At 44.1% G+C, this 21,925-nt stretch overlaps 1 protein-coding gene across 1 annotated transcript in view; it reads left to right on the top strand.

Moving 5' to 3' along the window:
• VWF (von Willebrand factor) overlaps positions 1-21,925 on the top strand; it is a 184,595-nt gene that overhangs the window by 5,836 nt on the left and 156,834 nt on the right. The window contains exon 2 of the mRNA XM_070620571.1: positions 6,491-6,638. The gene's annotated coding sequence lies outside the window, so the exon portion shown is untranslated. The remainder of the gene's footprint in view (positions 1-6,490; positions 6,639-21,925) is intronic.

Here is a 21,925-nt window from a genome sequence, read left to right as displayed (position 1 = left end):
GCCCGGGGAGGAGCGTGGCTGTCACCTCTCTTGGTTGTACCAACGTCTTTAGGGCTGTGTCCTCACCAGCTGGGGTGGCTGGGAGGGGTACGATTGGCTCATTCCCCTTTGTAGAAGTGGAACTTGAAGCTCAGAGAGCTTCTCCAAGATGGCAGGACACTTTGGGACTGACCCAGAACAGATGTCATGGAGGAGGATGACACCAACCCATAATCCCAGATGCTGCTGTAGACCAGAAGGCCACCTGCGCTGGGGATGTTGGCTGAATCCGGCCAGGCCCCGGGGTCTGTTCTGGCCGCTCGAGTCTGCCTCCTCTGCCTCTGGTCACACACTGAGGGGCGGGGATGGGGGGATTTGTCCTCTTCAGCAAGAATGATGGCATTGTCTGTTTTATCAAGTTGCATTTTCTTTAGATACTGTCTTTCCTGGAAAATTCTAGTGGTGGTGGTATTAGTAGTCACCTCTAATACCTCTCCCTCACATCACAATAATTATCCCTTAAGTGCCCTGTTGGTGAGCAGTGAGGGTAGGAATCTGGAGAGAAGGTCTGAGTTCAGATCCCAGGTATTCGGCAGCCCCATGCCAGTCCTCCCTCCTTTCTAAGCTGCGGTTCACTTGCTGGTAAGGTCTGATAGAGCTGCCTCCCTCGTGGGGTATTGGGAAGATCAAGTACAATTTTGTGGGTGAGCATGCTTCCCATGTTGAAAAATTCTGTACGTGAAATGAAAGGGATTGCGCTGGGCCCTATCCTGAGAGGCTCATGCAGGGAGCAGGAACTTGACATTGAGGTCAGTTGGAACTGTTTTGGATACGCATGTGGCAGAACTGCCACATGCCCCCCCCCCCCCCCCGCATTCTCCCTCCCTTCTTCCACAGTCATTGGATTTTAGTTGGCGACATGACTTCCCAGAATAAAGTTTTTATTTCCAAGGCTCCTTTACAGCCAGGATGTGCAAATGGCCTAGTTCTGGCCAACGGGATATGAGCAGAAGTGCTGAGGGCAATATCTGAACATGTCCTTAAAAGGCAGGACCTCTCCCTCCACCCACTCCCCCTGGCCCACTCCTTCCTTCCTCCTCCTGGCTGTCCAGAGCACAGATATGGTGATAAGCTGTCTGAGCCCATGCGATATGGCCAGCCCCCGGGGATGGCAGAGCAAAAATAGATGGTGCCTGGTCTCTGCCATGTGGAGTTGCTGTAGCAGCCTGGACTACTTCTGTGCAGAATATTACACGAAGGAGAAATGCTTTCCATCTCATTTACATCATGGTTATTTGCGTTACCTGTTAAAGCAGTCAGATCTATCACCTAGCCATATGGAGGTGAACCCGATGGTGAAGTAAACGTGGTACGCCAGTTCTCAACAGTCTAGTTGCTGATGCTTTGCTTTTGTTCAAGGATGGCAGGTGGGGTTGGGAAGTCGGAAGGGCAGGTGGGTATGAGAATTCCCTTGAGAAGGGCCCAGCCAGCTGCCAGCCCTCTTTGGGTCAGTGTGGAAAGACCTGGTGGGGGATACAGGACTTTAGGGCTATCAATGGCACCCATCCCTCCCCCCATGTCTCCCTCTCTTCCTGGCTGTCTTCCTCTCTCCCTTATCGTAGGCCAGGCACTGTATTCACACTGTACCCTGGGAACACAGGGAGCAAGAATAAGGCACAGTTCCTGCCTTCGCAGCATAGCGTAATACAGACTCAAGCCACTCAGTCACACCCTGAGGGCATCCTTGACCTTTCTCTTTCTCTCACACCCCATAAAGAATTCATCAGCACACCTTGTCAGACCTATGTTCAAAATAGAACCACCCTTACTATCCTGGTCTAAGCCACCACCATCTCTTGCCTAAACTTTTGCCTTGGCTCCCTCCCTGCTCCCTCCCTCCCTCCCCCTCACCCATAGTCAGTTCTTAACAGAGCACCCAGCATGATCCTCTTAGAACCCAAGCCAGGTCATGTCACTTCCCTGCTCCAGACTTTCCACTGGTTCCTTACGTCTCCAGAGTAAACTCCAAATTCCTTCCAGTGGCCCAAGGCCCTGCTTGATGGCCGGCCTCTCTGGCCTCAGCTTGGAGGTGCTTCCCCTAGGGGGCTGCCCTGGGCACAGCAGGGCTGCTACCCCCCTCAGGGCCTCTGTGTGCAGCTCTCTTTGTCTTGAATTTTCTTCCCTAGATATTCCACGACTAGTCCGTCCCACAGGCCTCTGCTCCCCTGTCACCTTCTCAGAGAGGCCCTCTTGACTGCCCTGCATTAACACCGCGCACACCATCACCTGTATCCTGTTCCAGCATGGATCACCTCTGACTTATATTTGGTTTCTTATCTCAGTCTGCTTAGGCTGCTCTAACAAATTACCATAGACTTGGTCTATTAAACAGCAACGTTTATTTCTCACAGTTCTGGAGGCTGGAAAGTCCAAGATCAAGGGGCCACAGACTCAGTTCTGGGGAGGTCCCTCTTCCTGGTTTGCCTTGCTGTTGTGTCCTCGTGTGGACTTCCTCGGTGTGTGCACGCAGAGAAAGACATCTCATGTCTCCTCCTCTTCTTATTAGGGCACTAATCCCATCAGGAGGGCCCCACTTTATGACCTCTTCTAACCCTAATCACTTCCCAAAGGCCCCACCTCCAAATACCATCACAGTGGGAGTTTGGGTTTCAACACATGAAGGTTGGGGGTTGGGGGGCACGAACATTTTGTCCATGGCGCTTGTTCATTGACTTCCTCCCTCCACTAAGCATAAGCTCCTTGAGTGGATTGTCAGACACTGTGGATTTGCATCTCCTACAACCTTGCCAGCACATGGTCGGGGCTCAGCCGACCTCTGCAGCATGGGGAGCGGGGAGTGCTGGGCGAATTGTCGTAACAGAGCGCGGAAGTAGAGCCGCCTCTGCCTGGGATTCCGAGAAGGTAAGGTGGACCTGAGACTTGGAGGATGGGGGGGTGGGCTAATGCTCAGCCTGGGTCTGCTCACCACCAGGCCAGCCAGGCCACTGCTCTGACCTCAGTTCTGGAGAGTTTGGATGAGTGACAAGGGAATAGGCAGGCAGGAGTTGGAGGGTGCCCAGGGTGGTCAGAGGAGTGAGGTAGGGGTAGGAGGGAGAGAGAGGATTAGAGACTGGGTTCTGGTGGCAGGGAAGGGGCAGGAGGCAGGAGGTGGTGGGGGGGTGGGCGGAAGGAGTAGGGGGTGGGCCAGCCTTTTCCAGACGATGGCTGCTGCTGCCGCCCTGGACTCTGCTGCGGCGCCTGCTGTCTGCTTCCAGGCTGGGCTGTTTATTTACTTGGCCAGTAGTTTGGGCAGCCTTGGGCTTTTCTTGCTGGATAGTTCTCCTGAACTCTAGGAGAGGAGTTAAGTAAACACTGGCTCCCAGATACGGGAACCAGAATCATCCAGGAAATGTTGAGGTGGGAGGGAGCGAGAGCACTAGCCTGGGCTTCCGCCCTCGGGGCCCCAGGAGCTCACACTCAGCTCCATCATTCCCAGTCCCTTGGGAGGTGAAGTGGGCACTCCTGTGTTTTCCAGTGGAAACTCTTCCTGGCTCTTTTCACAGCATTCATTGCTCGTATAGCTGGCAGACGTTTATTAAGCTCCACATGCCACTAACAAGCGAGGAACACAGAAAACCTTCTTGTGGCAAAATTTACATCAATGTTCACAGCCTCCCTGTACTGCACTCTCTCCTCCTCTCGCTCTTAAAACCTTTCGCCACATTAATCCCATCCCCTAGGCCGGTGCTATATGTCTGGGAGCAGTGGTGCACTGGAAAATGTTTAACTGCTTCCTTTCTGGAAAAAAAGCCCTGATCTGTGGCTGATTTCCATGGTGTAAATACTCCCACCGTGGCTACATGTGGCTACATGTGGCTACATTTTCATGCCACCAAAGTGACGTCACTGACTGCAAAATTGGGAAGAGTTGCACAGTGGCACACCATTATACAATATTTCCTCCATACAGATACAGTAGTCTGATCTCGAGAGTAGAGATAACAGTAACATGTAAAATAATTTGGAAGTGATGAGTTTGAGTATTTATTATCTCTGTTTTAAACATGTCATTTAATTATAAGCTTATATTATTTGATTTTAAATAATGACTGTATTTAATAACTGATTGACAACATTCCTGGAAATGTAACAGTCAGCTCTTGCAAGCCTGTATGCGCTGATTCTAGCTTATCGCTTCCTGGGAGCTTGTCAGAGAGGCAAAATCTTAGCCCCACTCCAGACCTACTGAATCAGAATATGGATTTTAATACTTAAAACAGTGTCCTCAGGTAATTTGTATACACATTCGAGTTTGAGAAATGTGATCCTGGAGGTAACCACTGTATAAGATTTTGTTGATATCTTTTAGAACTTTTCCATAGCACAGATGCATGTAATTTTTCATGATGTTTTTCTGGCTTGTTCTTTAAATAATTTTTAAAGACTTTATTTTTTACAGCAGTTTTAGGTTCCCAGCAAAATTGAGCAGAAGGTACAGAGATTTCCCACATCCCCCCCCACCCCCCATGGACAGCCTCCCCCATATCAACATCCCCCAGCAGAGTGGTACGTTTATTACAGTTGGTGAAACTACGCTGACACATCATTATCACCCGGAGTTCACAATTTACGTTAGGATTCATTCTTGATGTTGTACATTCTATGGGTCTGGACAAATCTGTAATGACATGTCTCTACCATTATCTTATTGTACAAATTAGCTTCACTGCTCTAAATAGATGCATGTAATTTTTTGTTTTGTTTTATTTTTTAATAAAAATAGAATCATGTTGTAAATGTTTTGCAAGTTTCTTTTTTCACTTAATAATCTATCTGATAGCTTTCCATGTCAGTCTACAGAGATCTAGTTATTTTTAATGTCTCCGCAGTATTTTTAGGGCATTGATGAATCATGATTTTTTAAAAAAATCATCTCTCTTAATGGACACATATTTTTTCCCCCTTTGCTTCAAGAAATCTCATATTAACATTTTTTTCCTTAACTTTCTCTCAGTTCTCAGATTTATCAAAATCTACCTTTTAAAAATTCTGAAAACTAATTTATACTAAAGGGTTAGAGAATGACAGTCATAGTTTACAGTGTCTTACTTCCCTAGATTTAAAAAGTTTAATTAAACTTTATCAATATTTATTGAGATATTTATGCATAAGATTCTAAGGAAGCTGATCTGGAATATAAAGAGGTTAGATATGGCTCTGACTTTAAAATACTGACAGCGCAGCAAAAGGAATGCAATCTGTGGACATATAATCATAAAATGAGGAAAAACATATGCTATGATCAGTTGCTACCCACAGAACATTTCTGACATCACATATGTGTGTCCGCCCCCCATACCGACCAACTCTCAGTCACCATCTGAGTGTCCTACAATTTAATTCAGTTCCGACACTATCTACCTAAAGTTAGCATCAGATCCCACAAGTTAAAGGGCTCAACTCCACAAGATTGCTCCTACTTCAGATGCTAATTGCAAGTCCCAGGCCTCCTGCACTTCTGACTGACGGGCTATAAATTGGAGGTTTCCACAACCCCTCCTCTTGTTTGATAATTTGCTAGAATGGCTCACATAACTCAGGAAACCACTTTACCTACATTTACCAGTTTATTACAAAGGACGCAATGCAAGGACAGTCAAATGGAAGAGATGCATAGGGCAATGGTCGAGCTTCCATGCCCTCTCCCAGGACGCCACCCTCCCACTACTTCATGTGTTCACCAGCCTGGAAGTCCTCTGAACTCCATTGTTTAGGGTGTTTATGGAGGTCCCATTACATAGGCACGATTGATTAAATCCTTGGCCACCGGGGATTAACGCAATCTCTAGTCCCTCTCTTCTTCCTGGAGGTCGGAAGGGGTGCGACTGAAAGTTCCAACCCTCTAATCATGCTGTGGTCTCTGCAGTCAGTCCCCACCGGAAGCTGTGCAGGGGCCCCCAGACGCTGGTCATCTCGATTGCATACAAAAGGATATTCTCATCACTCTGGAAATTCCAAAGGTCTTAGAAGTTCTTGCCATCAGGAACCAAGGGCCAAAACCAAGTATTATAACAAAAGATGCCCCATCATCTGTATCACTCAGAAAATAGCAAGGGTTTTAGGAATTTCATGCCAGGAACTGTGGATGAAGGCCAAATATGTATTTCTAATTATATCATAATATCACAACATATGATTGATACAGAACAGTTACAAGCCCCTTTGGTGCTATAAGAACATAGAAGGGAAGGGAGAAAAACCTAACTAAGAAACCAGTGGCATTAGAGGCATTAACCAGCAAGTGGGGAGGTGTCCACTTGTCTAGGCCCTCAAATTGCCCCATTAGACGGAGGAGATAATACTGTCGGCCTTAGGCTCATGGTTGCTGGAGGTGGGGGTGGGATGAGAAAAGAGCCCCAGAGGCTAGGAAATCAGGTGCAATGGGTACCCTTTTCTTAACAACCAACCTGAAGTGAGATTTTTTTTTCCCCTCCATCCTTTTTTTCTCCAGGTCTAGTCAGTCTCTGGCATCTTTATTTTGAGGAACCCTGATCCCCAAAGAGGAAAGACATTCTAACTGGTTCTTGCCTGAGGCTCAACTGGACCTGCGAGGCTTCTGCTTGTCCCTGTTCCTCTGCTTTGGAAGGAATTCGATTGTGGTAAGTCTTGGGATGCATTCCAGAGCTGGTGGCAGCCCCAAGCCTTGCCCAGCTGGCTGGCCTTGGTGCTACAGATCAGCCCTCACGTCTTCCCTCTTGACTCCTTGCACATGGCCGGTCAGTCCACGAACTCTGAATCTCTGTCAGTGAGCTGTGTGGTGGCGGGCACCTACGCCCTGCTCCACTTCCCGGGGTACAGAATGATCCTCTGCCTTCTGGCTTGATTCATCTGCATATCTTGCCGCCCAGGCTTCCAGCCAAATGCAGCATCCACGTCAAATTTGGCTGGAAGTTTTTGCTTCAGGAACTTAAAGTCTTTCACCTTTTGTAACTGAGACCTTATCTGTTTCTTAGGAATGTGGTAACTGTTCTCTTGGAAGGAAATGTTTTTGTTTTCAAATTCTATGTATGAAATAATAAAAGTAAAATATATCTTATGAAACATACTAACAAAATGAACGTCTGTGAATGCATTGTCAGTCTGTTTGCATCTGCCTGTGTGCCCTCTCCCTGTTCTGTATGCCTGCCTCTGTACGCATTTCCTTCATTATTAATGAGGTTGAAAATCTTCCCATATGTTTATTCACCAGTTGAATTTTCTTTTCTTTGAAACACCTACTTTTATCTTTTGGCCCTTTTTCAATTATGTTGTTTGTCATATTCTTACTAATTTGCAGGAGGTCTTTATATATTCTGGATATTAGTTCTGTGTTGGTTATACGTTTTACAGATATCTTCTCCCGGTTTGTATCTTGTTTTTTGATAAACAAAAGTTTTAAATTTTAATGTAGCTAAATATATCAATCATCTTATGACTAGTATTTTCACTTGTTTAATAAATAAACCTACTCTGAGGTCATAAAGATATTTTCTTCTAAAAGTTTTGCCATTCGTATTTAATCTCCTAGTCCGTTGGGAATAGATTTTTTAGTATCGTGTGAGGTATGGATCCAATTTTGTTCTCTCCCCTATATGCATAACTGATTATTCCAGCATCATTTGTCGAACGGGCCAAACTTCCCCAATTGATCCACAATGTCACCTTTGTCATATGTAAAATTCCTGTATATCTGTGGGTCTGTTTCTTGGCTCTTTATCCAAGTCCGTTGATCAATTTGTCTATATCTGTACCAATACCATTCAGTCTAAAATGCTATAGATTTATAGTGAGTCTTGATATCTTGTAGGGTAAGTCCTCCCATCCCACTCTTTTTCTTGAGGAGTATCTTGCCAGTTTTGGCCCATTGTGTTCTCTCTCTCTCTGTATGTGTTAGAATTAGCTTGTTTGGGGTCCTCAAAAAGATGTTAGGATTTTGATTGGCATTGTATTGGGTCTATATTTCAACTTGGGAAGAACTGACATTGTTATGACTCAAATTATTTAGGTCTTAATTAATGTCTTCTAATAATATTTTATTTTTTCCTCATATGTATTGAGCATCTCTTGTTAGATCTGTTATTATGTACTTACAGTTCTATGTTATAGTGAAATAATTTCTTTTTTTTACAATTATATTTTCTAACTGCTGCTGGTGTATGTAAATGCAGTAAATTTTCAAATATTGATTACATTCAATATATTATATTTCAAATATTTATACAATTTATCAAAACTTATATTGATTTCCAATATTTTGTCTGTAGATACTTTTGGGACAATCATATGTTATTAATGATAGTTTTGTTTCTTTATTTTTAATCTTTATGACTTTAATTAATTTATTTTTCTTGTCTTGTGGCATTGGCAAGGACTTTAAATGTAGTTTAAACAGAAGTGGTAAGAGTGGGCATCTTTGTTTTGTTTTTTATTTTAAAGGGACTGACCTTAATTTCTTACACTGCCTCATTAGAATGATGTAGCCCATAGATTTTTGTTAGCTAATCTTAGTTAGGTTAAAGTATTCTATTCCCAGTTTGCTAAGAGTTTTTATGATGAATGAATAAATTTGTCACATGCTTTTTCTGCATCTATTGAGATGCTTATATTTTTATTCTTTAATTTGTTAGTGATAATAGATTTTCTAATGTTAAACCCCTCCTAACTTTCTGGAATAAATAAAACTTGGTTGTAATGTATTATCTGTTTTACATACTATGGGATTCACTTGCTAATATTTTGTTTGGGATTTTTTACTTTTTACTCTGTGTTTATGCGTAAGTCCGGTCAGGGATTTTCTTGTTTTTATCCTGTTCATGTCTGGTTTTGGCATCAAGGTTATATTAGATTCATAGTCTGAATTAGGGATAATTTTCTTTTCAGCAGAGTCTGCTGATGATTCTCTGATAGTTCTTCTGGCCCTCTTTAACAGCAGAACTGCAATTTTTAGCTTGACATATAGCTAAAGATTGTATTTCCCAGCCTCCCTCATAGTCCTTCACGTAATAAAGTTTTGGCCAGTACCCCTTCATCAGCGCCGTAGGAAGTCAATTCTTTGTAGACCCAAATCCTGAGACTAATAATTCCTACTTTGAGAAATAGGTCCTTGAGGGTATTTATTTCTAATAGTGATTAGTTTCAATAAAACTAGAAATATGATCTAGTAGATAGTCATCTTAATATGTATATTTTTATACACTGCAATAGGATTAGAGAAATATCTTAATTGCTTCTTGATGTACCTTTGCAACTTCTCTAGATACTTTAACATACTGGAAAGAATATCAGTTCTTGAAGTCAGCCACTGTTTGCACGAAAGAATGTCAATTATGAAACATTTTCAGCTTTAAAAAATATCTTTAGACTTTTTCTTCAATTATAAGAAAGCTTGCTCCTAAACATATGAACCTTCATGACTTTCATATTCAACTGATAATATTCTGAATTTTACATGCATTGTAGCATAATAACTGAATTTTATATTTTTCATGATGATTTCTTCTTTGACCCATGAGTTGGTAGTGTGCTTAAAATTTTCTAAGCAAATAGGAATTAAAAAATAGTTATATTTTGTTATTTACTCCTAATTAATGGCATTGTGCTGGGAAACACATTGATATTGGTTCTTTGAAATTTGTTGAGTCTTGTTTTGTGGTTTAGTACTTGGTCAATTTTTATAAATGTTCCAAATGTGTCATCCCTAATTATTGGATACAGAATTCTGTATATGTCCAATAAATCAAACCGATTAATTCTAGTGTTCAAATTTTCTGTCTTTTCTATTTTTTTGTCTCCTTGATCCAATAATAACAGAGAGATGTGCAGCTATCTCCCACTATGATGATGAATTTATCAATTTCTCCCTGAGTTCTATTAATTTTTGGTTTATATATTTTGAACCTAATTTATGAAGTTTATTTTATAATAATCATATCTTCTTTTTTTTTCTCACCAACGCCCCCCAGTACATAGTTGTACATTCTTAGTTGTGGGTCCTTCTAGTTGTGGCATGTGGGACGCCACCTCAGCGTGGCTGGATGAGTGGTGCCATGTCTGCGCCCAGGATCCGAACCGACGAAACACTGGGCCACCTGCAGCGGAGCGCACGAACCTAATCACCCGGCCACGGGGCCAGCCCCCTCATATCTTCTTAATAAGTTGTCTTTAATCATTATTTAATCTCATTCTCTATCCATAATAGTGGTTTTTTCAAAAGTCTTATGATATTAATACAGCCACCCCCAGCTTTATTTCAAACATTTCCGTGTCTTTGTATTTTAGGTATGTCTCTTGTAAACATCATAGAAATGTGTGGTATGCAGCTTTCCAAGATAGCCCCCCAATGATTCTAGTCCACCAGTATTCACCCCCTTGTGTAGTCCACTCCAGCACAGAATAGGGCTGACTTGTGTTATCAGTGGGATATTGTGGAAATAACAGAGTCTGATTCCTGAAGCCAGGTCATAAAAGACCTTGTGTCTTTCACATTGTTTTCTCTTGGATCACTTGCACCAGAGGAAGCCGGTCACCAGGATAAGAGGACATTCAAGCATCCCTCTGAAGAGGTTCATGCAGCAAGACACTGAGACCTCCTGATGACAGACAGCATCAACTTACAAGCTTTGTGAGTGAGCCATCTTGGAAGTGGATACTCTAGCCCCCGTCAAGCCTTCAGATGACTGGGGCCCCAGCCAGCATCTGAGAGACCCTAAGCTAGAACCACTAAGAAGCTAAAGGAATGCAGAGGAATATTTCTCAGCTTCCACAAAGAAATATGGTCTCTTGTTTTCCTTGAAAATCAGCTGTCTTGGTGTGTCTTATTTTTTCCACTTTTTGACAGAGAAGTGGCTACAAAGAAATGTTTCTATATTCTGGAAAAAATGACAGGGCAAGTGGAATAATAAATGGCAACTGGTGTTGAAACTCACTGTTGGAGACATAATAGCCCATAGAAAGGCCTGGCAAATTGAAGAGAACCTGCCCACGCAAAGAGACAAGACCCTCCTCTCCAGCTGATGGTTCCCTCACGAGAATGTGGCCCAGTGAGGAGAGCTGCCGGTCTTCCCAGGGAACCAGAAATCCACATCTTAGTGTAAAGGATCCTGAGTTTTTAATACTGGCTCAAAATTTAAAAACACAGACAGGAGTTAAATACACACATGCGTATGTGCACACACACAAACGCTCACACATACACATGGTTACACACACACCTCTGACTATTCTGGGGAAAAGCGAGGCCGGGGAAGTTCCATCCCTTTCTCAAGGTGGAGGAGGAAGTAGGTGGAGATTCTGACTCTGAGCCGACTCCTGTTTCTGAGATTCTGTGGTTAAGCGTATGCAGCTATTAATGCAAATTGGGGGCGTGATTATATCCCCTGTTCGCTTGCCACAAGGTCAGTGTCCTAAATGTCCGTGGCTTTCTCTTGGAGCAAGAGGCTCCATCCTGGGTGAATGCCTTGAGGGAGGGGTCGTGGCAGCTGGCTCAAGGCCCACAGTTTGGGCTGCATGAAGTTTTTCATGCAAATTATAGCAGGCAATTCCGTTTCTCAGAAAGAGAGAAGCTGAAGGTTTAGGACAGAGGAATTTGTCTTGAGTATTTGGGGAAGAAGAAAGAGATAAGCGTTTTTTTTCTAAATCAACAAACACTTTTTAGTATGACAGAGGTCATTTCAGATAGATAATGTTTACATTTCAGGAAGGCATAAAGATAAGGGGAAAGTTCCCGTGGTTTGTGAGTGTGTGGGTAAAAGCTCCCGTGAGAGCACGTGGCTGGGTCACAGAGGCATCTTCTGTGTCTTGAAGCAGATGCCTGGAAGTGTGGACTAACTGAATTAAAAGCGGGGATTGCTTGGGCAGGCCAAATCATAGCATCCCAAAGCCTTTTCCCACCAATGGAGCTGAGATAAAGGATTCCAGTCCATGTTTCACAGTAAACTGGGGACGCTTACCAGCGATCCTGGGGCCTGTCAGCTCTACCAAGATGCAAACTGAGAGGGTCCTGGAGAGGGCGCCCCTCCCTAAGTTCCCGTCCAGCTGTAAGACCTGATGTCTCCACTTTGGGATTTGAGGGCTGGGCCATAAGGAAAGCTCAGCTTGGAGTGGACACAGGGGGATGCAATGGTGGTGTAGGGCAGAGAGCCTTGGACCAGGAGTCAGAGGGCAAAGGGCCAACGTGGGCTTTTCCACTTCCTTTCTGTGTGGCTTCTGGCAAGTCGCTTTACTGAGAATTCACTTCTTCATTTGCAAATTGGGAATAATCCTGCCTGCTCTGGCTGACTCATGGTGGTGGTATAAGGCTCTGAGAGGTTGTCTGTGAAAGTGCCCTGAAAACTGAAGGGCACCACAGAAAGGATTCACATTACATCTGGCATCTTCTTACCTCTTGGGCTCTATCACTTCCTGTGCTTCCCCTTGTAGTCTGTGTTCCAGCCATGCAGATAGCCTTTCAGTTTCTTTGTAGGTAGCTTCCTCCTGCCACTGGGCCTTTGCACCTGCTGGTCCTATGCCCTGAAGTGCTCCCCATGTCTTTTGTTTGTTTGCTTTTTTAATTAATTAATTAATTATTTTTGGATGTACATCATTTTGTTTGGTTTTATTCTTACTCCTTACATAGAGCTCAGCTTAGTCGGCTCCCTCCCCCACGCAATCAGTTTCGGTTGGAGTGCTGTGTTACATTTATGCTTCCATAGCACCGCTATCTTGTTGACAGAGCTCTTATCACTGTTTGCAGTTATAATTTGTTTAGATTTCTGTCAGCCCTTGTGACTAGACCATAAGCTGCATGAGGGCAGAGAACGATGTCGTCTTGCTCACTTCGTCTCCCCAGAGCTTAGCCCAGATACCAAATAAACGCGGGTGATTGCAGACTTGGTTCAGTTGCAGAGTACGTTCAGAAGTCCAGGTGGCGGGGATTCTGGGTTCAAGTACCTGGGTTAGGATGCTCAGAATGAGGCGATCCAGAAAGGAGAGGATCCTCTCTCAATAAGCCCTGTGTCTGCACTTTTTTCTCCCCGACCCCTCCCCCTTTAAGCCAAGCTATGTCCCACTCGGTGATGTCATGTTGATGTCCATATGTACTGTCTACATCAAATTACGGCAACTAATTATTAATGGCAGGCAGGGGATACCCTCTGTCCATCGGGAGAGGAAAGCAGCTCTGGGTCCCGAGAACAGGCAGCCAGAGCGGGAAGTGGGTTTCAGAACAAGGAACACAAGGTATCTTAGTAGATGCTGCTCTCTCTGGAACAGTGCTTGGGACACTTGAACTATTAATAAAAATTCTAGGAAGCTCAGTAGCTATTCAGGAACTTTTATCCAATTAAGGAAAGATAAATTCCAAGTGTGCTTCCAGGCACCATTATTTCTTCTTTTTCATTTTGAAAACTTTATATTGAGATATAATATTCCTAGAGAAAGTACACAGATCATAAGCACACAGTTCAATACTTTTTCACAAGCTAAACAGCCCCTGTCGTCACCAGCACCCAGGTTAAGAATTGAGCATGACTGGCATCCCATGAGCTCCTCTCGTGCTCCTTCTGGACGCTACCTCCTTCCCCGGGGAAACCACTTCCTGACTTCTAACAGTGTAGATTAGTTCTGCCAATTTTTGTATTCTATGTAAATGGAATATCCAGTGAGTATTTTCTTGGGTCTCGCTTCCTTCACTCAATGTTCCAGTTGTGAGATTCAGCCAAACTGTGTTGTGCGGCTGTAGATCATTCTCACTGCTATATAAGAATCCATTGCGTTTCCACGATGGATTTATCCATTCTACTGTTGACGGGCATTTGGGTAGTTTCCCGTTTGGTACTATTACCAACAGAAGCATTGTTTAGTTTGGTTTGTTGTAAAGAGCTGTTGAAAATAAATCAAGCTAATTTTTACTGTGCTCTTTCAGTATTTTTTTTCAAATTTTTCTCCAGGGAAGTGAGAATCTGATTGGGTCAAGTAAGAGCCTATCCCTTTTCCTTGGAAGTCACAGGGCGCCCCTTCTGCCACCTTCTCTCGTCTGCAACTTGCCTTGTGAGCTGAATTCTCCATAACTTTCAGTGTTTAATTCTCCTCCTTCCTCTTTTTTTAACGCTAAAAAAGTAAACTTCATTTTAGAGACATTAGATACTCTTACAAGCACATTGTGAAAAAATTGGAAAGAACAGAGTTTAAATAAGAAAATGACAACTTCCTGCCCTCTAGAGAATAGAGCAAATATATTAGCCTATTTCTTTCTCGTGTTTTCTTGGATATGTATTTTATATAGTTGAGATTGCACTGCACATGCATATTATCTCCTTTCACTTAAGATTATACCATAAGTGTTTCCCCATGTCATCCATAACTGTTCTTCAGCATTGTTTTTCCTGGCTACGTGATAATCCATCCCATGTATGCCAGAAGTTATTTGACTGCTCTCCTAGACTGGGACATTTACAATGCTTCCACTTTCGTTCTGACAATTAGAAACAATGGGCGGTGGCTATCTTGGAGGTAGATCTTTGTCCTCATTGCAGATAATTTCCTTAACTTAATTCCTAGAAGTAGAATTTAGTGGGTCAAGAGTATGAACACTTTAAAGCAGTCTGGTGCATCCCGTGTTGCCGAGTTGCCTTACAGAAAGGCATCGTGTTTATGCTCCCACCGCTTTAGCAGCTGACAGCAGAGCCAACACGGTTCTTTGCACCTTCACACAATTTGGATATTGTTTAATATGGAGTATCTTCATATCGCTTGATTTTAAGTATTTCAAAATTTCTCTTTGACTTATTTTTTGACCTGTGAGTTATTTCAGAGTGTTTTAAAATTTCCAAATGTAGGAGGATTTTTTTAATCTTTTAAGTTGACTTTTCAATTTAATTGTATTGTGGTCAGAGAACATGGTATATATGTTACGTATTCTTTGAAATATGTTGAGAATTGTTTTATGTTGAGAACTGTGTGTAATTAATTTTTGTAAATGTTGAGGTGCTCGACCATCCCAGTTTGTTTGGGACTGCGGGCTTTCCTGGGATGAAGGATTTTCAGTGCTAAAATTAGGGAAGTCCTGGGCAAAGTGGGCTGACTTGGTTACCTTGTGTGTCCCCGAGAAGAACATGGATTCTCTAACTATTGGGTGCAGAGTTCCAAACAGATACATTAGATCAAACTTATTTATTGTCTTTTAAAAACAATTTTTAGTTAAAATTTTTATTTTGAGAAAATTGTAGATTCACATGCAGTCGTAAGAAACGATGGAGAGAGATCCACCGCCCCTTTCACACATTTCCTTTAATGGTAACGTCTTGCAAAACCATAATGGAATATCACCACCGGAAATCACGTTGGTACAGGCCATTCATCTTATTCAGACTTCACCATTTTACTTGTACTCATTTGTGTGTGTGTGTGTGTGTGTGTATTTAGTTCTGTACAATTTTATCACGTGTGTAGGTTTGTTATCTACCACCACATCAAGACATGGCCGTCACCACAAAGATCCCTCCCGTTGCCCTTTTATAACCTTAACTACCTCTCTCTCACCCGCCTCCCCTTCTCCCCTGTTCCTAACCCTTGGCAACCACTAATCTGTTCTCTATTTCTATAATTTTGTCATTTCAAGAGTGTTATATCAATGGAATCATACACTCTGTAATCTTTTGCGGTTGCCTTTTTTCACTCAGCATAATTCCCTAGAGACCCATACACGTTGTTGTGTGTACCAATAGTTTGTTCTTTTTTATTGTTGAGTAGTATTTCATGTATGGATGGACTGCAGCGTGTTTAACCATTAACCCAATGAAAGACATCTGATTGTTTCCAGTTTTTGTCTATTGTGAATAAAGCTGCTATAAACACTCATGTATAGGATTTAGTGTGAACCTGTTTCCATTTCTCTGGCATAAATGCCCAAGAGTACAATTCCTGGGTTTAACAATTGTTTAAAAAATCTATCTTTAGCGATTTTATCCGCTTGACCTATGGATAACTGAGAAAGACTTTGAAGTCAATTTATCAACGTATGTATTTTGAAGGTATTTTATAAGAGGCATACGAGTTTAGAATTGTGATAACATTTTGTCTGTAAAATTAGAAGCTCAGGCCCTGGGATGGTGGTTCTTGGTTCGGGAACCCTTCTGTGCTACTAGGACCAGAAACTCGGCCAGAGGTGTGAGCCGTCTCTCACTCTGTGGCAATAATAGTGTGGTGTCATGGTTACTGAGACCACAAGGAGATTAGTCTAAAGTTGGACCATTTTTTTGACGTTGTACAGCAGGCGTATCATCACTGTGCTGGTGATTGTGAAGGAGGGAAATGATCATGCTGTTTTGCCCATAAATGTCTGGGTCCCTAGAAGAGAGGACGTGGAGGGGGAGGGTTCCCCTCCAGCTGAGGTGCTGGCAGTATGTGCTGGGAGCTGGTAACCTGGCTTGAGAAATTTGGTGCATTTGTTTATTTGGAGTGAACTGCCAAGAAAGGTCTCTTTCCTGTGGAGTTTACAAATTTATTTAAACAATACAGATTTATTATCTTACATAGGAGAAGAGATGCTACAGAACTGTAAGGAAAAGGCAAAGATGAGCCCTGCTAGGAAGTCTTTTCTCCCTTGAGGTTTTGCATTTGTGCTAGTTACACCCTAGAGAACTTGCTCCACAGGCAGGCAGAGGTCAACTCGTCCACCCTCCTGCCTCTGGGCAGCATTGCCCCAACTGTCCCCAAAAGTCACACCCGCCCATGTGTGCTTGTTCTCTGCCTCGGCTCATCTGTCAGGCCCAGTTCTAGGGGCCCTTAACCCTGGCCTGTAGGGGTCCCTCGTCTTTGACCCCTGTCAGCACTAATTTAGCAAAGCTTCCTTGGGACACCCTTCAGGAGAGCAGGGCTGTGTGGCATGTGGTCTCTGCCTGGATTACTTTCCTATTGCTGCTGTAACAAACTGCCACACAAATTTAGCAGCTTAAAACAACACAAATTGATTATCTAACAGTTTTGGAGGTCAGAAGTCTGAGATGGGTCGAAATCAAGGTCTCGGCAGGGCTGCCGTCCTTCTGTGGGTTCTAGGGAGAATCTGTTCCTTGCCTTTCTTGGCTTCTGAGGCTGGCCTCATTCCCTGACTCGAGGACCCTTACCCCCCAACCTCCGCCTCTGTGATCCCGTCTGCTTCCCTGGCTCTGACCTGCCTGCCCCTTCGTATAAAGCCCTTTGGGGTTAGATTGGCTCACCTGGATAATCCAAGATAACCTCCCCATTTGAACATCTTTAATTTAATCACACCTGCAAAGTCCCTTTTGCCAGTAAGGTGACATTCACAGGTTTTAAGGATTAGGATGAGGATGTCTTTGGGACGTCACTCTGCCTTCCATACTGCCATAATGTGCTTGGCTGTATCTACTTTTCTCTTCTCAAGCCCCATGGCTCCCCTCAGGCCCTCACTGTGCCTCTTTGGAGAGTCCATCAGCTACCTGAATGGGCTCCCTTTGTCCATCTGGCTCCTCTACGTTCCGTGTCCACTGCAGCTGGAGTGTCTCACCCAGGGTCTGCGGGATAAACACAAACCCTTCCCCTGGTTCAAGGTCTTTGACGCACTGTCTCACCACTCCTTTTGTCTTATCCCCCGCTAGACTCCTTTATGCGCTTTAACTACTGGCCTGTTCAGTCGGTTATTTATTTTAACATGCCCAGACCTTTTCTGCTTCTATGCTTTCACTTCTTTCTTTGCATCTGAAATGCCTTTTGCCCTCATTTTCACCTGTCAAAATCCTATTTGGCCTTATCATCAAAGACTTTAAAAATGTGGATGACCATTGACTCAGAAATTCCACGACTGGGAATTTCATACTATGGAAATAATCCTGAGGGTTGTGCATTGATACAGCTTCAAAGATGTTTATTGCAGCATTGTTAATACAAAGAAAAAGTAGAACAAGCCTACATAAACATCCATCAATATGGAACTGGTTATATAATGTGTGGAATATCATGAAGTGAAATATGGTGAACAAAAGCAAAAAAACACAGAAGTGTTAATGAATTAAAATATATTTATCATATATTCAAAAGCAGAAAAAGCAGATTACAAAACCCTCTGTATAGGAAGATTTCATTTAAAAATTGTATTACATTTTTAAATTATACATTTTTTAAAAAAGGAAAGTAACACGCTAAACTATTATTTCTGGGTAGTAGGATTATGGGTGATTTTTATTTTCTTAATTTTAATTGTCCATACTTTTTTTCCCTACAATTACCACATTATTTTTATAATAATAAAAGAGCGATTAAAGTTAAAAAATCATGCTACCCACCCTACCCAGGCCAATTTAAACTCTGCCCCTTGCTGAAGCCTTTCCTAGCGTCCTCCTGGCTGAAGGTGGGCGCTCTCTCTGTTGACCCTTGAGTACCATTTGTGGACCTCCTTTATTTTTGTTTAGGAAATTGGCACAGAGCGACCTCCAGGTGTAGACTTCCGTCTCCCTAGTGTGAGGCTGCACGGCTGCTCTCTGCCCTCGGCAGCGCTCATATATCCCGTCCACCATAACCCGCGGGAGGAAGCCAGAGCGCAGGGCGGGGTGACCGAGGCTCAGCGATATGGAGTGTCGCTGTTGCTAGGGGTCCTGGTCCTGTGTCTGGAGGTGGGCTGCAGTCTGGGAAGTCAAGCTGCTTTTAAAACTCTATTCCTGTTCTCCTGGAACTGATGGTCTGATGAAGAAGATAAGCCATCAGTACATCTCATGCTCATGAAAAAATACAAAAATGGCCCAAAAGCATAGTACGTACTTGCCACATGAGTAGTATGAGGTTGGAGGCGGGAGAAGTCACCACAGGTCACAGCTGAGGTGTGCTCTGGGCTGTTGGAGCATCAGGCCAATGGAACTAGGCCCCCAGACCTACCTCAAACACTCATATAGCTCAGCGTGTTGGCTAATGTCTATGGCTGTCGTTTCCAGTAGCATGCTTTCACATGCCAAGAGCTTTACACGATCCCAGGAAAACCAATCACTTCGGTGGAAGTATTCACTCAGGAAAGGCTCCCTGGGCAATTTTCAAATTTACTAATTGATCAATTGCATTTAATATATAAAATATCCATTAAAATCACTGGGCTTAGACCGTCAAATGTAAAACGTGGTGGCTTGGCCTCTGACTTGGTCTAGGTCGTGACGGCCGATTCCAGGTGTGCTGAGCGGAGTCGGGGTTGGGGAGTCCGTAACCCGCGGCCCTGTGCGCGCCCCTCTCTGCCAGGCCGCACCCTCCGCTGCCCTGGGCGGTTGACGCAGCTTTATTCTGGGCAGATCCGGATTCCCAGCTGTGTCCACCTATGTTCACCTATATTTGGAGAAAGCAGTCTTCATATTCCAGTCAAGGGTGTTATACTCCGATAAAATAGAAATTTCAGTGTCATTTAGAAACAGGCAGCGCCTTAGTGTCATACGAGTTACGGCTGCAGAATGCCACATGGGTGGATGACCCTGGGCTGACGTCACTGTCCCCTAGCAGCACAATCCTGTGACTTCCCCTGTGCACCATCCCCCTGGCCTCAGTGGTGAGGGCTTTTTTACCTCGGTGCTGGTGCTGATGAATCAGAGAGCAGCTGACAGCTTCCTCAGGTGTTGAGCAATTCTTTCTCTGCAGATTCAACCCTGGAGCTACATTTTAATATTACATGTTAATTAAACACCACAGGGAGTTCACCAAGCATTTATGGAGCACTTATCATGTGCCACGCTCCATGCCAAGCACTTTGGGAGATGCGGGGATGAGTAAGGCATGGTCCCTGTTCTAGCAGAGCTGTTGCTATAGAGGAGATAAGACAAACAGGAAGATGCATGACCAGATGGGTTCTACTAGAGACGTCCAGGGGTGGTTCAAAGGCAGGAAATCGGTTTCTAGTCAGGAAAGTGGGATACGAGGGAGGGAGGAAAGGAGAAAAGGCTCCTAGAAGAGTTACAAGTGTAGAGGAAGACACATGGGTTTTCCATCAGATGGAAGTGGGTTCAGACGCTGGGTGCCTTTTTGTAGCCGTGTGGTCCTCTGCGAGTTGCTCGGCCTGTCTGAACCTCAGGGTCCTCATCTGTAAGACAAACGGTTGTTAGAAGGTGCAGTGGGTTGAATGCACGCCCCCAAAAGATATGTCCACGTTCTAACCCCCAGAGCCTGTGAACGTGACCTTATTTGGAAAAAGAGTCTGCAGATTAATCAAGGTTATGAAGGTGATATCGTCCTAACTTACTTAGGTGAGCTCTAACTTCAAGGACAGGTGTCCTCGTATGAGACACACAGAGGGGAGACCCACAGAGAGAAGAGGGGAAGACCATGGGAAGATGAAGGCAGAGACTGGAGTGATGCAGCCACAAGCCAAGGGACGTCCAGAGCCACCAGAAGCTGGAAGAGGCAAGGAAGCTCTCAGAACCTTCAGAGCCAGTGTGGCCCTGTTGACACTTGATTCCAGACTTCTTTTACAGAACTATGAGAGAATAAATTTCTGTTGTTTAAGCCACACAGTTTGTGAGAATTTGTTACAGCAGCCCCAGGAGACTAATATAGGAGGATTGAGTAAAAGAATGTATATGAAGCACCTAGCAGAGTGCCAGAGGAGTTCACCAAATGACAAATCCTTTCTTTGCAGAGGGGAGGGACATGGCAGGACGAGTAGCAGAGAGCAGGTGTGGGAGGCGTGGCAGGGCGTTTCAGGTGATGGGCCCGTGTGAGCCAAGCACAGGCCCGTCTGGTCTGGGGAGCGATGCCGGTGGGTGGCGAGCAGCATCCCGGAGTGCATCGTGGGCTTAGGGTGGGTGTGTGCTCAGTGGGGGTCCAGGAGGCAGTTGAGTGCGCTGACTGGGGGGCCTGAGGCCCGAGAAGAAGGAGGGGCCACAGACAGGGGAGAGGTGGGGGCTCTGGCTCAGCCCGCTGCCGTCCTCTGCTGGCATCCCTGCACTGGGGCTGCTCCTGCCTTGCCTACACTTTCTTGGCATTCATGACGGAGTTGAAGCAGCGGCCTGGGGAGTAGAGGATGCCTGACCCAGAGGTCACGCCCACGGGGCCTGGACATTGCTGGACTGCTGGTCTTTAAAGGAGTCGTGAGGGCCTGAGAAGGAGGAAACAGCCAGAGGGAGGACCAGGAATCTGAGATCCTTGACCTTGCTTCTGAGCGCTCCAGCACCCTTCTAGATTCTTGGGTTACCCTGACTATGAGGAAGGTTGGGTTTAATTCGCTTTAAAGAAATAAAGTGACGTGACATATCTTGCAAATACAAGTTTGTGGACTAAGATCTACATTCGTCACAACAGATTCAAAGAGAAACGTTTAAAACTTTTGTAAGTGGATACTTGCGTTTATTTTTTGCTTATTTGGATTTATCCGTGTTGGTACATGCAGCCTAGATTATTTTTTAATTGCTGTTTGCCTTTTCATTGGATGAATGTACCACAATTTATTTAGTCACGCTGTTGAAGTATATTTAGGTTGCTTACACATTTTTGTGATTACATTCGCCGCTGCTGTAAACATTCTATGCAAGTTGCTTGGTGCACATGGATGGAAGTTTCTCCAGGGGCATATGCAGGGGATGCAACTGCTGGGCCATGACAGAGAGCGTCTTTAAATTTAATAGCTACTTCCACATTTTTCTCCAAAGTGATACACCATTTGTCCTAACAACAGCAGGCGGTTCCGGTAGTCCCACATCCTTGTCAGTCTGGTGGGGAGATAACTTACTGTGGTTTCTTTTTGGATTTCCCTGATGACCAGTGGGGTTGAATGGTTTTTCATATGTTACTGGCCAACAGGGTTTCTTCCTTTTCTGTGAGTTGCCTTTTTATATCACTTATCTAATGACACTGGGCTGTTTCTCCCTTTCTTTTTTTTTTTTTAAAGATTTTATTTTTTCCCTTTTTCTCCCCAAAGCCCCCCAGTACATAGTTGTATATTCTTCGCTGT

Source organism: Equus przewalskii, chromosome 5, assembly GCF_037783145.1.
Source record: "Equus przewalskii isolate Varuska chromosome 5, EquPr2, whole genome shotgun sequence".
Taxonomy (NCBI): domain Eukaryota; kingdom Metazoa; phylum Chordata; class Mammalia; order Perissodactyla; family Equidae; genus Equus; species Equus przewalskii.
Note: the sequence above shows the minus strand (reverse complement) of the source record. Positions and strands in the feature narration are given on the sequence as shown.